This window comes from Eriocheir sinensis, chromosome 44, assembly GCF_024679095.1.
Source record: "Eriocheir sinensis breed Jianghai 21 chromosome 44, ASM2467909v1, whole genome shotgun sequence".
Lineage (NCBI taxonomy): Eukaryota > Metazoa > Arthropoda > Malacostraca > Decapoda > Varunidae > Eriocheir > Eriocheir sinensis.
The window spans coordinates 11,370,094-11,385,026 of record NC_066552.1 but is presented as its reverse complement, the minus strand read 5'-3'; the positions used below and the strand labels follow the sequence as shown (position 1 = coordinate 11,385,026).

The 14,933-nt window shown below is 43.1% G+C and overlaps 1 protein-coding gene across 1 annotated transcript in view; it reads left to right on the top strand.

Moving 5' to 3' along the window:
• The first annotated feature begins 2,599 nt into the window (after nt 1-2,599).
• Nucleotides 2,600-14,933, top strand: part of LOC126980480 (zinc finger protein 628-like) — a 59,637-nt gene continuing 47,303 nt past the window's right edge. The window contains exon 1 of the mRNA XM_050830415.1: nt 2,600-3,336. The gene's annotated coding sequence lies outside the window, so the exon portion shown is untranslated. The remainder of the gene's footprint in view (nt 3,337-14,933) is intronic.

Genomic DNA, 14,933 nt, shown 5'->3' with positions numbered 1-14,933 from the left:
GACATAACTATACTTTCCCTAAAACACACACACACACACACACACACACACACACACACACACACACACACACAGGCATAAGAAGAAAAAAAACATAGGGAAACACATATCTTCCCCCCCCCCCCCCCTCCACACACACACACAATCTTCCTCCCCCCACATACGACCTATTCATCCCCATGTATAAAACTCCCCCCACAACCCTCCTCCCCCCACACACAAGCCCTTTTCCCCCCCACATCCCCAAACTACCCCTTCCCCACAAACAGCCCCCTACATGCAACCCCCTTCCCTTACATCCCTCTCCCTGACACACAACCCCTCTTCCCTCCCCTCTACAAACAACCCGCTTCACCCTTCACCCCACTACCCCCTCCCTCTCCCCTACCCCCCTCCCCCCCTACAAACACGAGGTCCCTTTATATGGATCCCTCTCGGCCATTCACGGTCCATCCTCGGTCCATTGATAGCGCGCAAAGAGCCACTGTTTGCCGAGCCCCGCAGTGCCACCCGCCGCGGGCCATGCTATCAGTGGACAGTGCCAACCCGTACGGCCGCCACTGTTGACTCTTGGCACTCAAAGGCGCTCCTCCTCCAGCGGCAGAAGGGCTGACGCTGAAGGTGCTTAAAAGTGGTCAGTAAAAATTCATCAGCCTTCGCTTTCTTTGTCGCGCCTTTCATGGATACGGCGGTGATCTGAGGAAGGGGGAGGATGGGGGAAGGAGAAAGAGAAGGAGGAAAAGGAGGAGGAGGACGAGGACGAGGACGAGGACGAGAACGAGGAAGATGACGAAGGCGAGAGGGAGGTGGAAGAGAAAGAGGAGGAGGAGGAGAACGTGAGAAGGAAAAGGAGGACGAGGACAAGGACGAGGAGCAGAAGGAGGAGGAGGAGGAGGAGGAGGAGGAAAGCGAACATGAGGAAAAGGTGGACGCGAATAATAATAATGATGATGATGATGATGATTTACAAAGTTGCGGCTCAGATGATCATTACCAGAGAGAGAGAGAGAGAGAGAGTCAAGTCAATACCCAATGACAAACAAGAACACGACATCATCTTAGGAAGTCTGAACCCTTGTCACCACCACCTCCACCACCTCCACCTGCTGACACCTGGCCCGCCTCACACACGATCGATACCCACCTCAAGACCAGCCAAGGAGATCCAGCCTCACCTCGCCACCAAGAATAAGAAACAAATGAAGAAAATAAAAATGGATGAAGGATAAATAAAAATGTACCCCATCGCCTGATATGTAGACAATATAAAACGGAAACTGGAGCGCTCGGACCGTAGAGTTATTTTGCGTTGTTTTGAAAGGAAAGGTGATTGTTTTCATATACGAATTTGAAGGTAATGATAGACTGATGAATGTAGAAGGTGAATGAATCGATACGTCTCTCTCTCTCTCTCTCTCTCTCTCTCTCTCTCTCGCCACGCAATCTCTCCTTATACTCAAACAACATCAAAAATACGAAACCGACTGAAACCGACAGGAATATAAAGTAAAAAAAAAAAAAAAAAAAAAAAAATTGTATATTGTCATCTCCGTTTATGTACAAGAGAAATGTCAGTGGGGGGTGGAGTGGGGGAGTGAGAAGTGACTGGGAGTAGGGAGTGATGACCCCCTCTTCCCCCCCTTCCCTCCCTTGGGTCCCTTCACGTTATCACAGGGAGAGGGATGACTGGGAGTAGGGAGTGCTGACCCCATCCTCCCCCCCTTCCCTCCCTTGGCCCCTCCACGTTATCACAGGGAGAGGGATCAGATACGACAGAACAGTGAGGAAAGTGAGGTGTAAGCATTAACATCCCACTTCATCATCATCATAATCATCATTTACTTGTGGTGGAAGATAAAGAGCGTGGGAGTACTGACAGCCCTTAATCCCTTCAGCCCGTCTCGCTACTAAACAATATAAAGGAGAAGAATAATACACACTAGGATGATAGACAAAGGTGGGAGCGAGGTGGAAACAGCAATATCACACTTCGTTTACTTGTGGTGGGAGGTGAAGAGGTGAGGAGGTGTTGGCAGCCCTTTATTTCCTCATCCTCATCCCCGTCTTGCCACCATAAAAGGAGATGAATAATAAACAGCAGGATGATAAAGAAAACATGAAACGAAGGGAAAACATGACCAACATCCTATAATGCTCCCGTTCACATGTCTCAGGCGTCTTAGGTGTCTCTAGCCCTTAATCTCCTCTTCATTTCGTTATCATTAAAGGAACAGATAAAGCATAAACAACAGAATAATAAAATAAAGATGAAACATTAAAAAACAAACACATTCCTATCCCGTCTCCCCTTCAGGCATCTCGGACGACTCAGGTGAGATGAAGGCCCTGGACCGTCCTGGCAGCCCCTCCCTCACCCCTGACCCGCTATCATAAGAGGGGATAAATCATAAACAATAGGACGATGGAGCAAAGATGAAACGAAGAAAAACCAGCATCCCTCTCCCGGCTCCCGTTGACACATCCCCGGCGTCTCAGGTGCCAGATGAAGGCCCCAGACCGTCCTGGCAGCCCCTCCCTCACCCCTGACCCGCTATCATAAGAGGGGATAAATCATAAACAATAGGACGATGGAGCAAAGATGAAACGAAGAAAAACCAGCATCCCTCTCCCGGCTCCCGTTGACACATCCCCGGCGTCTCAGGTGCCAGATGAAGGCCCCGGACCGTCCTGCCATCCCTCCCTCGTCCCCGCGTCGCTATCATGCCACTATCAGCCTCCATGTTGGTCTGGGAAGTGATAACATCGGAGCAGCTCGCCGCCGCCGGGACGCACGCCGCGGGGCCCCTCCCTCCCGCCGCCCGCCGCCAACTGCCCGCCACCCGCCGCCACTCGTTACTGTGGCAGCCAATGGGCGTGGCCTCGGCTCCCCATTGGCCCGCCGGCTATTAAATTCCCGTTCGTGTCCGTGGCTGGCCGCTGAGTGGTGGAGGCGGCGAGGGGGGCGTGGCCTGGATGTGCAAAATGCCGGAGTGGTCTTGAGCGCAGATCTTGTGTGTGTTGGGCATTTTGGATAAATAAATGGACTCTAATTGAGCGGCTCAGTGTTGTCAGGGAGGTGGCCGGCCTGTGGTGCGGGGCGTGTGTGTGCCACCTCACTACAGCCCCGACGGCGCCTTGCTCAGGTCTCCGCCGCCGACACCGACACCGATCGCCTACCTGCCCGCGGCCCGCCCAGCCCTCCCGCCCGTCGCCGCCCGCCGCCCGCCTACCGCCGCCGCCGCTGGTGAACGCTCCGTGGCCTAGTGAACACGTGTCGCAGTACAGAACCACCGGGCTTGTCCTTCTCTCTCGCCGCCGCCGCCGCTGCCGCCCCTGGTGAGTACTGACGAAGGCGCTGACGGTGGTTGCTGAGTGTTGTGTTGTGTTCTATCGCTGAGGGTGTTGTGTTCTCTGATCCGCTCCGCCCCGCTGTCCGCTGTCTCGTCCTGGTCTGTCCACTGCTGCCTCGTCCGCTGTCCGTTTTATGAGTGACTTCGACTGTCCATGTGTGTGTCCGTGTGTCCGTTCCTGCCGCCCAGTGTCCGCTAAATGACACACACACACACACACACACACACACACACACACACACACACACTATTACAGTAAGCAAACACACACCGTTTACTGCAATTTTTTTTTTTCGAGGAACACGTCATTTTAATTACCATTTTTTTATTTTGTGATTTATTATTTTGTGTGTTTTGTCGTGTCGTTTCAGCGATGAAGTATTAGCGGGAACGTTTGAATCGGTGTTTTTTATATATAAATTTATTGGACTTATTTTGATTTCGTTTTGTTTTACTGTTTTTCTTTTAATGATTCACCTGATTGTTTTTTTTTAAATTATTTTATTGCGTTCATTACTCTTGTATTACCTGATTGTTTTTCTTTTTTGCGTTTTTTTTCTATATCTTGAGTTTTTGTTGTTGTTGTCTTTCATATATTTATTTTCTTCCTGTGTATTTCTTGGGTGTTTTTTCCCCCTTCATTATGCTTGTATTTCCCGAGTGTTGATTTTTCGTTACTTTTTTTCTCGCATTTCCTAACAGTGTGGTTTACTGCGCTCATTCTAGTTTTCTTTTTTCTTTTTTGCGTCTATTTTTGTTGCATTTCTCGACAGTGTGGTTTAGTGCGTTCATTCTTAATTTCTTTTTATTTTTGCGTCTATTTTTCTCACATTTTCTGACAGTGTGGTTTAGTGTGCTCATTCTAGTTTTCTTTTTTCTTTTTTTGCGTCTATTTTTGTTGCATTTCTCGACAGTGTGGTTTAGTGCGTTCATTCTTGCTTTCTTTTTTATTTTTGCGTCTATTTTTCTTATATTTCCTGACAGTGTGGTTTATCGGATTTATTTTTCTTGCACCTCCTGACAATGTGGTTAATTCCGTTGACTCTCACCCGGGTTTAACTCCACTCCTTCGGGTTTAAATACTAATTCTTGTTATTGTTTTACGTCGATTCTTCTTGTATTTTCTGACTGGTTTCTTGGGTTTCACTTTTCTTGCATCTGCTGACACTGTAGTTTATTCCGTTCACTCTCACCCGGGTTTAATTCCACTCCTTCGGGTTTAATAGCAAGATGAGTGTGTGCCTGTTGGTGGGTGTACGCGGGCGCCCTCCTCCACGCCTCCCAGGGCCGCTCAGCCAGAGAATGAATTAATGATCAAGGTAATTACCGAGGCAGGCAGAGATTGATTGTTTTGCGGTGATTTCATGCGGCGGAGAACGGAAGAACGAGACGAGAGGAGAGTCATAAGAACCTGTTAATACAATGAAGTCAAGGGAAAATAAGGGAAAACAAAAAAAAAAAGGAAAATGAGGACAGTAGAGGTAAAACAAGTCAAGGAAAACGAGAAAAAAATAAAATACGATACATGAAAAGTTAAAGAAATAAAGTAAAGCAAGAAAGAGTAAAATAATAGTACACTAAGAGTAAAATAATAAAATAAGAGAAAAGTTAAACAAGGAAAACAGAAGTAAAACAAGTCAAAAAATAAAGGAAATGAGTAAAACAAAACTAGCGTAAAAAAGCGAATAAAGAATACGGTAAAAGTAAAACAAGTAAAATAAAGAAAGTAAAACAAATAAAACAAATTAAGTAAATATAAAACAATAATAAAATAATGTTAATGTTACGATGTTCATTAAGATAACAAACTTAACATTATTTTCTTCTTTCATCGAGACAAATCTATCCCCTTCACCATCGCCATTATTGTCATTTCGTTTCGCCTGGTTATTTCCTTCATCTGTTGACTCCGAAATGAACGGCGGAGACAAGAGGCTTACGGCGGTGTTCTCAGAAGCTTCCGTCTCTCACGTCAACTCTTCCCAAAGGCCGAAAAGATCAATCGGGGTCTAAAGAGTATTCCTTTAGGTTCAGGGTACAGAGGAAGGATCAAACTACCAATGGGGGTCATAAAAGTACTATACCCACGGAAATACCCAGACATCCCCTACGAAAGAGTTCCTAAATATGTGTTCCCGGGCGCCAAAATGTTAAAAAAGTCATGAAATAAAAGATAAATGAACGAAAAAAAAATATACACACAAAGGAAATGCAAGAAAATGAGCGAAATACACACACACACACACACACACACACACACACACACACACACACACACACACACACACACACACACACACACACACACACGCAGGAATTGCGAGAAAGATGAACGAAAAAACATAGAAAATAAAATGAAGAAAGAATAAAAAAGGAAATGCAAGAAAAATGAACGGAAAAAAACACAGGAAATGCAAGAAAAATTAACAGAAAAAACACAGGAAATGCAAGAAAAATTAACAGAAAAAACACAGGAAATGCAAGAAAAATGAACGGAAAAAACACACACACACAAGAAATGCAAGAAAAACCAACGAAAAAAAAACCTCGTCCTTAAAATATCGATCGGTGAAGAGGTGAACTAAATCTAGAGGGAACAAAACAATGAACAACGAGGAGGAAACAGTGAAACCAAATAAATCAAAACAAACAGCGAAACAGAATAATAAAACACGCTTTGAACATTCTTTATAAATTCCGTCATCCTTAAATCGATTAATAGAAAAAAAAAACAGAAAGAGAGAACCAGAGTGAGAGAGAGACCCAAACAAAGTGTAAGAGAGAGGAAAACTTATAAAAATCGTGCACCAAACACACACACACACACACACACACACACACACACACACACACACACACACACACGGGCGAGTAATCCGTCCAAACAGCTGTAATCTCTGAGGTGCTTCTGCTAAACCCATCACTCGAATCATAACTGACAGCCCGTTCCCATGTGCTAATCACCTCCCCCTTCCCCCCCTCAATCCCCCCTCCCCCCTAATCCCGGTGCTTGAGGGCCCTTTCTTCCCTTCCTCCTCCTCCTCCCCCTCCATCTCCTCCCGTCTCTCCCTCTCTCTTCTCTCCACCTCTCCCTCTCTCTCTCTCTCTCTTTCCCTCTCTCCCTCCGTTCCCTCACCGTGCTAATTAATGGTTATGCTTTGATTCTCTCCCCTTCCGAATCGGTGACTTTCCTCCTCCTCCTCCTCCTCCTCCTCCTCCTCCTCCTCCTCCTCCTCCTCTTCCTCCTCCTCCTCCTCGAATCGACACAATTTCGATTTTCTTTTCCTTCTGTGTTTTATTGGTATCATTTTCACCTCCTCCTCTTTCTTCAGTCTCTTTATTAAAACTATTTATTATTCGCTCTTTTGTTATATTTGTTGAATGCTGATTGAAGTTGATATTCGATGTTATTCCTTTGCTCTTATACTTCATTCAAGAGTTTATGTATGAGGCTTATTCACTTTGCATTACACCTTTGTACCGTGTGTGTGTGTGTGTGTGTGTGTGTGTGCGTGTGTTGTCGTATGCGGTGTGCTTTCCTTGAAGTGATCTGTTCGTTGGCGTTTTTATGCCGAAGTGTGTGTGTGTGTGTGTGTGTGTGTGTGTGTGTGTGTGTGTGTGTGTGTGTGTGTGTGTGTGTGTGTGTGTGTGTGTTGTTGTTTTCAGAATGGTATCCATGAAATTCCAGTAAAAACTAATAATAATGTCAAGCAATTCCTACAAATTTTGTTTTCCTTGACGCTCATTTAATAATTACATGATAACGTCCACAAAGTTCATATATCGGACACCTACTACTGTCAATATTAATTTTATTTTATTTACTGACTGAAAACTAAAAGCTGAAACAAAAAATAAACTAAATCAATCAACATTACTACCATTATTTTTACTAATAGAAAAAAAAAAAACAGTGACAGTAATAAAGCTAAAGTGCGTCTCGCGTCTCAAATAGATACCCAAAATATTCCACAAAAATATCTTGTAGTATTTATTTTCCCAAGATTTCACAATTTAAAAAATCAACTGCGATAAAATAAAAAAAAGCGCGACAACAGAAGACAAAGAAAAAAAAAAGATTAAATAGTTTGTCATCGTCTATTATTGAGCGAAGATTTTCCCGAACTTTATGATCTGATTATTTCTCTTTTATCTCGCATTAATTATTTCTGACTTTCCTTTAATTCCGTCTGATCATATCTTGACATTCATTGGCCTAAAACTGTTCCGAATTGTATCTTTTAAATTAGTTGTTGTTGTTGTTCTTCTTCTTCCTCTTATTATTATTATTATTATTATTATTATTATTATTATTATTATTATTATTATTATTATTATTATTATTATCATCATTTTTATTTGAGCACTAAATTATTCCTTCGTTTTATATCAACGTTTTAACTAGTAGAAACACCGAAGAAGATGCAGAATTATTTTAAAACACTTATTAATTTGTTGACCGATAATAAAAGGTGTGTGTGTGTGTGTGTGTGTGTGTGTGTGTGTGTGTGTGTGTGTGTGTGTGTGTGTGTCCGCAGGCGATATAATTAAACTTAGTGATATACGATTTTAAAAAGGCTTTATATTGTTTTTATTCTATTTCGTTTTATTTTAATATTATTTTTTTATATTTTTCATCTTCTTCATCCTTTTTCCTCTTTTTCTTCTCGTTTAAAAAATTCTTCTTATTTTCACCTTGTTCCCCGCATTTTCGTCAGTCTGTTTTTTGTTTTTATTGATGATTTATTTTTTTATTATATTTTTTATTGATCGCCGCATCCGCTCGACCGCCATCCACCAACAAACAATTAATCGATAAATCTCTGTATCTAATTTCTTTAACTTTGATTTTCGCTTCCGATTCATGTTTGTCTTATCGATTGTTTCACTCCCGACGGACCGATCGACCGCTCGCCGCCCCGATCACCAACACACGCGAGATTAATCCATAAATCGGCGTTCTAAGTCGATATCGGCGGCCGTCCGACTTTGTGGCGTGAGTGTTGACGCGCCCGACGACCCCGATATCACTGCCCGACCACGCCGCCGCCGCCGCCGAGGCCGCCGACGACGACGACAGACGAGAAGAAACAACAGACGAAGAGATGGAAGACAGTAATTGGGACACGGACAGACACACAGACACTTAGGGAGAGTTAAGACAGAAGAAAGAAACAAATTAAGAAGAATGTAAAGTTCAAGTTAAGAAGAAATAATTAACAGAGAAAGGATACACATTTATTTGAAGGAAGTAAAGACTGACGAGAAAATAATTAATATACGAAGAGACACAGATAAGGAGACACGGAAGGACATAAACACTTGAAGAGTGAATGAAAACGAACGATAAAAAATAATTAGAAAAAAATAACAGTAAGAAATAAAAAAGGAATAGATAAAATATAAAGAGACGCGGACACAAACAAGCCTGAGGACAGTGAAGACAGACGAGAAAAAAATAAGACATATTTAGAGAGTGGGGACAAGGGAAGAAAATACACAAAACATACATAGATGAAGATAGGGAGATAACAGGGACACAGACAGATAATACAGCCATTAGGAGAGTAAAGACAGAGGTAGAAAAAAAGTTGACACGAATAAGAAGATAAGTAAAACAAGGCGAAGATTTGAAAATAAAGGTAAATGGAAACATGAGTAAAAAGATAAAAAATAGAGAAACATTTTTGAGATATACGGACGAACAGATAAGAAGAGGCAAGCAATTATTATTATTATTATTATTATTATTATTATTATTATTATTATTATTATTATTATTATTATTATTATCATCATTATTATTTTATTATTATTATTATAATTATCATTATTGTGGTATATTCTTCACCCAGTGCAATCAGACATGAAACTGCGATGAAAATTAAACTAAAATATAAGAAAATACTAATAATAATGATAAAACAATAATAATAACAGTAGTAGTAGTTGTATTATTATTATTATTATTATTATTATTATTATTAATAATAATAATAATAATAATAGTAGTAGTAGTAGTAGTAGTAGTAGTAGTAGTAGTAGTAGTAGTAGTAGTAGTAGTAGTAGTAGTAGTAGTATCAGTAGTAGTAGTAGTAGTAGTAGTAGTAGTAGTAGTAGTAGTAGTAGTAGTAGTAGTAGTAGTAGTAGTAGTAGTAGTAGTAGTAGTAGTAGTAGTAGTAGTAGTAGTAGTAGTAGTAGTAGTAGTAGTAATGATGCTACTAATAATAATAAAGGACGCATCACCACGCGGTGTAGAAAAAAGTAAATAAAGAAATAAACAAGCAAACAAACAAATAAATAAATAAATAAGTAAATAAACATATCTATGAAGGTATAAATACACTCGACACCCGGACGGCGATGAATAGAGTTTTCATGGACGCGAGAGAGGGAGAGAGAGAGAGAGAGGGGGAGAGAGAGAGAGAGGGGGAGAGAGAGTGTAAGAGAGAGTGTGACTGAGAGTATGAGCGAGTGAGAGAGTGAGAGCAAAAAAGTGAGTAAATTATTAAATATTGACGAGATCATCACCACCACCACCACCGCCACCATCACCACCACCACCACCACCGCCACCACCATTCCGCCGCCACCACCACCACCACCACCATTCCGCCGCCGCCGCTGTGACTGATTACGAGGGCGAGAGAAAAAAAAATGTATATAAAAATCACGTACCAAATTCTATTCACATTTCCGCCGATCGTACTATTTGGTCTTTTTTTATTTCCTCTTTTGGTCTACGGCAGAAAGTTTTATTAATGATGAAAAAAAAATTAATGTTGCCCTGACGGAAAAAGAAGTATTGGCGTATATTTATATATTTGTTTATTTGTTTATTTATTATTTTTTTTTAGGTTGGATTTCGTGGGTGGCGTTGGAATTCATAACTGCGCATTTCTATTTTACTGATCTGCATGTTTTTTATTCCTTTTATTTTTTGTTTCTGTTTAAATTTGATATATAGATAAGGTTTTAATTATTCCGACAATACAAATATGCAGCTACTACTACTACTACTACTACCTATACTACTACTTCTTCTACTACTACTACTACTAATATTTCTACTACTATTGCTATTACTATTACCACTACTGCTACTACTACTACTTTTACTACTACTACAATTACTATTATTACTATAACTACTACTACTACTACTACCACTACTGCTACTGCTACTACTACAACTACTACTACTACTACTATTATTATTACTACTACCACCACTGCCACTACGCATTAGAATTTACTTCCTTTTTTACTTCCTCGACAAGCTTTCTCTGTTACGTTCTGGGAAGAGTAACGCCTTCTTACCCCCCCCCCCGCCCCCCCCCCGCCCCCCAGCTAACAGCGTCCCACCCCTGCCCCTCGCACCGCCCCCCTGTGCCTAGCTTGGTCTTCTGGGAATGTGTGTCGATCCCTCCCACAAACACCACACCTAACACTACTACCACCACCACCACAGCCAAAACCGCCACTAACACAACCATCATCATTGCCATCACCACAACCACCAACACCACCACGAACCACCACCACCGCAACCACTAAAGTTAAAAGCAATATCACAAACAACAACAACAACAATCACCCCCACCATAACAAAGCAATGAGAGCACCATCACCACCACCACAATCACTAAACCAGCACCATCAAAGCCGTGCAATCATCACCACCATCACCACCATTACCAAAAACACAGCAATAACGAGTGTGTGTAGAAACCTATCACCACCACCACAACCACCACCACCATCACCACGGTCACAATACAACAGTAACCACCACCATCACCATTTCTACCACTATAAGGATCAACACGGGGTCACTGTTCAAAACTACTACTACTACTACTACTACTACAACCACCACCACCACCACCATTTCTACCACTATAAGGATCAACACGGGGTCACTATTCCAAACTATACTACTACTACTACTACTACTACTACTACTACTACCACCACCACCACCACCAGCACCCCGTCAACAATTACACACACAGCAGCTTACGAAACGATGCAAAATAATACGAATTCTTCACTTTTTACGGCGCACGGAATAAAGACGGAGCATAACGAATAAGAGGTGTGCTTCGGGGGGCAGGTGAGCATGTACAGGTATGCATCGATCCGCAGGTAACAAGGGAAAGGTGACAGGTAACCCCCCGATGCCTTGCTCACCTAGCTTACCTGTTGAACCATTCCTGCTCACCTGTGCTAATGAGAGAAAATGAGAGGGAAAGGGAACGTGTGAAGAAAGGGAGAGTAAAGGGAAGGTTGACAGGGAGATAGATAAGATAGATAGATAGATATAGATAAATAGACAGATCAATTGATATAAAAAGATAGATAGATATAGAGAGAGATGCCTTTGTGAATGTGTCGTACTAAAAACAATAAATAGTAAAAATGTAATGAAGAAAACACAAAAAAATAATACTGAAAAAGTACTCTCTCTCTCTCTCTCTCTCTCTCTCTCTCTCTCTCTCTCTCTCTCTCTCTCTCTCTCTCTCTCTCTCTCTCTCTCTCTCTCTCCATAATAGATAGCGTTAAGTGCTAGATTCAGCCGCTAATTGTTGTAAGCTTTTAATAGCACAGGGCTGGAAGCTACTGACGCTCTCTCTCTCTCTCTCTCTCTCTCTCTCTCTCTCTCTCTCTCTCGTGTAGCAGAAACATAGAAGGGCAATAAAGAGGGAAGCGGAGAGATTAGAGGAAAGGGTGAGACAGAGAGAGACAAAGAGAAGGAAGTAGAGGTGAGGGAACAGGAATGGAGGGAATGAAAGAGAGAGAGATGGAGGGAAAGAGAGAGGAATGAGGGAAAGAGAGGGAGGAGGAGGGAGAGGGAGGTAAGGAGGGAAGGAGGCTTATAGGAAAGGAAGGGGAAGGACGAAGAATGGCAGAGAGAACAGGGGAGGGAAGAATGGGGAGAAAGAGGGGGAGAGAATTAGGAAGGGATGAAGGGAAGGAGGGATAAAGGAGGGAGGGAGTGAATCAGATCATGTCCTCCAGGAATTATCTTGATATCATAATGACAGATATTTTGATCCTAATGATACGGACGCCTTGTTTGGGTAAAGGGGGATAGGGGAAAGGTGAGAGAGAGAGAGAGAGAGAGAGAGAGAGAGAGAGAGAGAGAGAGAGAGAGAGAGAGAGAGAGAGAGAGAGAATGGAAGGAGAAATAGAAGGAAAAGGGATTACTGTTATTATCATCATTATTATTATTATTACAAGCATCATTATCGTCTTCGTTGTGGGTTTTCGTCAACGTTACACACAAATTTTCCGCTATTTCCGCGCCGACAAAACCACTCCATACTCTTTTATCCTTTGACGTACACACACACACACACACACACACACACACACAAGCGCTATTACATCCACAAACACAAATCACGCTGTAAACACAAAGCGACGCCCCAAAAAATAACAATAGATGGACGAGATAAAAAGCCACCGGGAAAAAATATATATACAAAAATCTGCAAAAAATAAATATATACAGAAAAATACATCATGCCTGTGCCTTCTAATTTTGTTTACCTGTATTTTCTTCTTCACATGAAAGGCGGCGACTTGTTATGAAGCTGTTTTTCTTTTCTTCACTCGCGACTTATTTTTCGGCCTCGAGATTTATTTCCCGATGGTTATAACAGGAATAAGAAGCCAAATTTTTGTTCTACTTATGTCGTCCGTGTTTTCAAAGGGAGAGGAAGGGAGAGGAAGGGAGAGTTGTTACCTTGTTGTGGAGAGTAAGGGAGAGTATTAGGCATGCGAGGAGGAGGAGGAGGAGGAGGAGGAGGAGGAGGAGGAGTAGGAGGAGGGTAAAGAGTTTGGATATGAACGTAATTCCTCAAAACTTCTTAAAGGAAAATAGAAGATAAGGAGTGTGTGTGTGTGTGTGTGTGTGTGTGTGTGTGTGTGTGTGTGTGTGTGTGTGTGTGTGTGTGTGTGTGTGTGTGTGTGTGTGTGTGTGTGTGTGTGTGTCGTGACGTGACCCATTGAACTGGAGGTCACACAGGTACACTAATAACAGGTGCAGGAGACGAATAAGGGGAAGAGGGGGAGGGGAGGAGGAGGAAGAGGGGGAGGGGAGGAGGAGGAGGAGGAGGAGGGGGAGGAGGGGAAGGAGGAGCGCCAGAATGTAATGACAACAACAACGATCATGACAAAACAAGGAGGAGGAGGAGGAGGAGGAGGAGGAGGAGGAGGAGGAGGAGGAGGAGGAGGAGGAGGAGGAGGAGAATTGCTCTTATTACATCTTTTTGGCTTTGGGTCACATTGTTTTTTTTTAATATTTTTTACCTTCCTGTTTACACACACACACACACACACACACACACACACACACACGGTCATCCTCAATCACCCAGTCAGTTTATCTACCTATCTATCGGTCGGTCAGTCAGTCGGTCAGCCCTCGACCCACATGCTAACCCATCATCCCCATCACACATACACACAGTCAACCCCAGTCAGTCAGTCAGTCAGTCAGTCAACCACCCCGCCAGTCAGTCTATCCATCGGTCGGTCGGTCGGTCATCCTCCAGCCGCCGTTCTCACACTCATCTACATACGGAACGACCCTCGACGCTCCTCGTGTTTGCAAATCGCCGCAACAATCACAGGAAGCCCTCGCCGCGCCCCACGACGACCCGCACGGAAATCGACATCAAATTGCAAGTGGACGCGTGTCGCTGAGAGGGTAACGAGAGGGGGAGGGGAGAGAGGGGGAGGGGTGAGGGTAATGAGGGGGCTGGAGAGGGAACTAGGAAAGGGGAGTGGGGTGGGGAGAGGAGGGGTGAGGGGAGGTATAGGTGAGAGGGAGAGAGGAGGGGAGAGGAGATATGACGAGGGGTGAGGGCTAAGTAGGAGGAGTTGGAGGAGGAGGAAGAGAGAGGTGGAGGAAGTGGTTGGAGAGGGAGGGGAGAGGGGGAAGTAAGAGAAGGAGGAAGAAAAGTGGAGGGGAAGGAAGTGGGGGTATGTATGTCTTTTTCTGCTAATTCGTCTGCACTTCCTCTTCTCTGATTCTTCTTTTTTTCTTCTCTTCTCTTCTGTTCCTCTTTCTCTTCCCTTTTCATATTTCTCTACCTCATCTTCTTTTCCTTTTCCTCTTTTCTCTCGTTCGTGTTCCTTCCTCTTCTTACTGTTTGTGTGTGTTTAGGTCTGTGTGATTTGGGTTATGTATTGCGATGTCTGTTTTTGCTCGCATTTTTATCCTTGTCTGTCTGTCGGCCTCTCAGTCAACCAACATATATCTCTCTCTCTCCATCTATATATCCATACATTTATCTATCTATCTATCTATCTAACGATCTATCTGTTTTCATGAAGCAATAAACTCTCAAGAATATAATGACATCCTATTTCCCTTCTTTCCCATTATCTATATCACCCTCCTTCTCCTCCTCCTCCTCCTCCTCCTCTTCTAACTCACCTGTAATTACTTCACAATGTCACCTTATCCACGTGCGCACTGATTACATTACCTTTCCCTCCCTCCCTTCCTTCCTCTCTCCCTCCATCCCTCCCCCTCCCTCCCTCCCTCTCGATCGGTGGCTAATGAGCGCC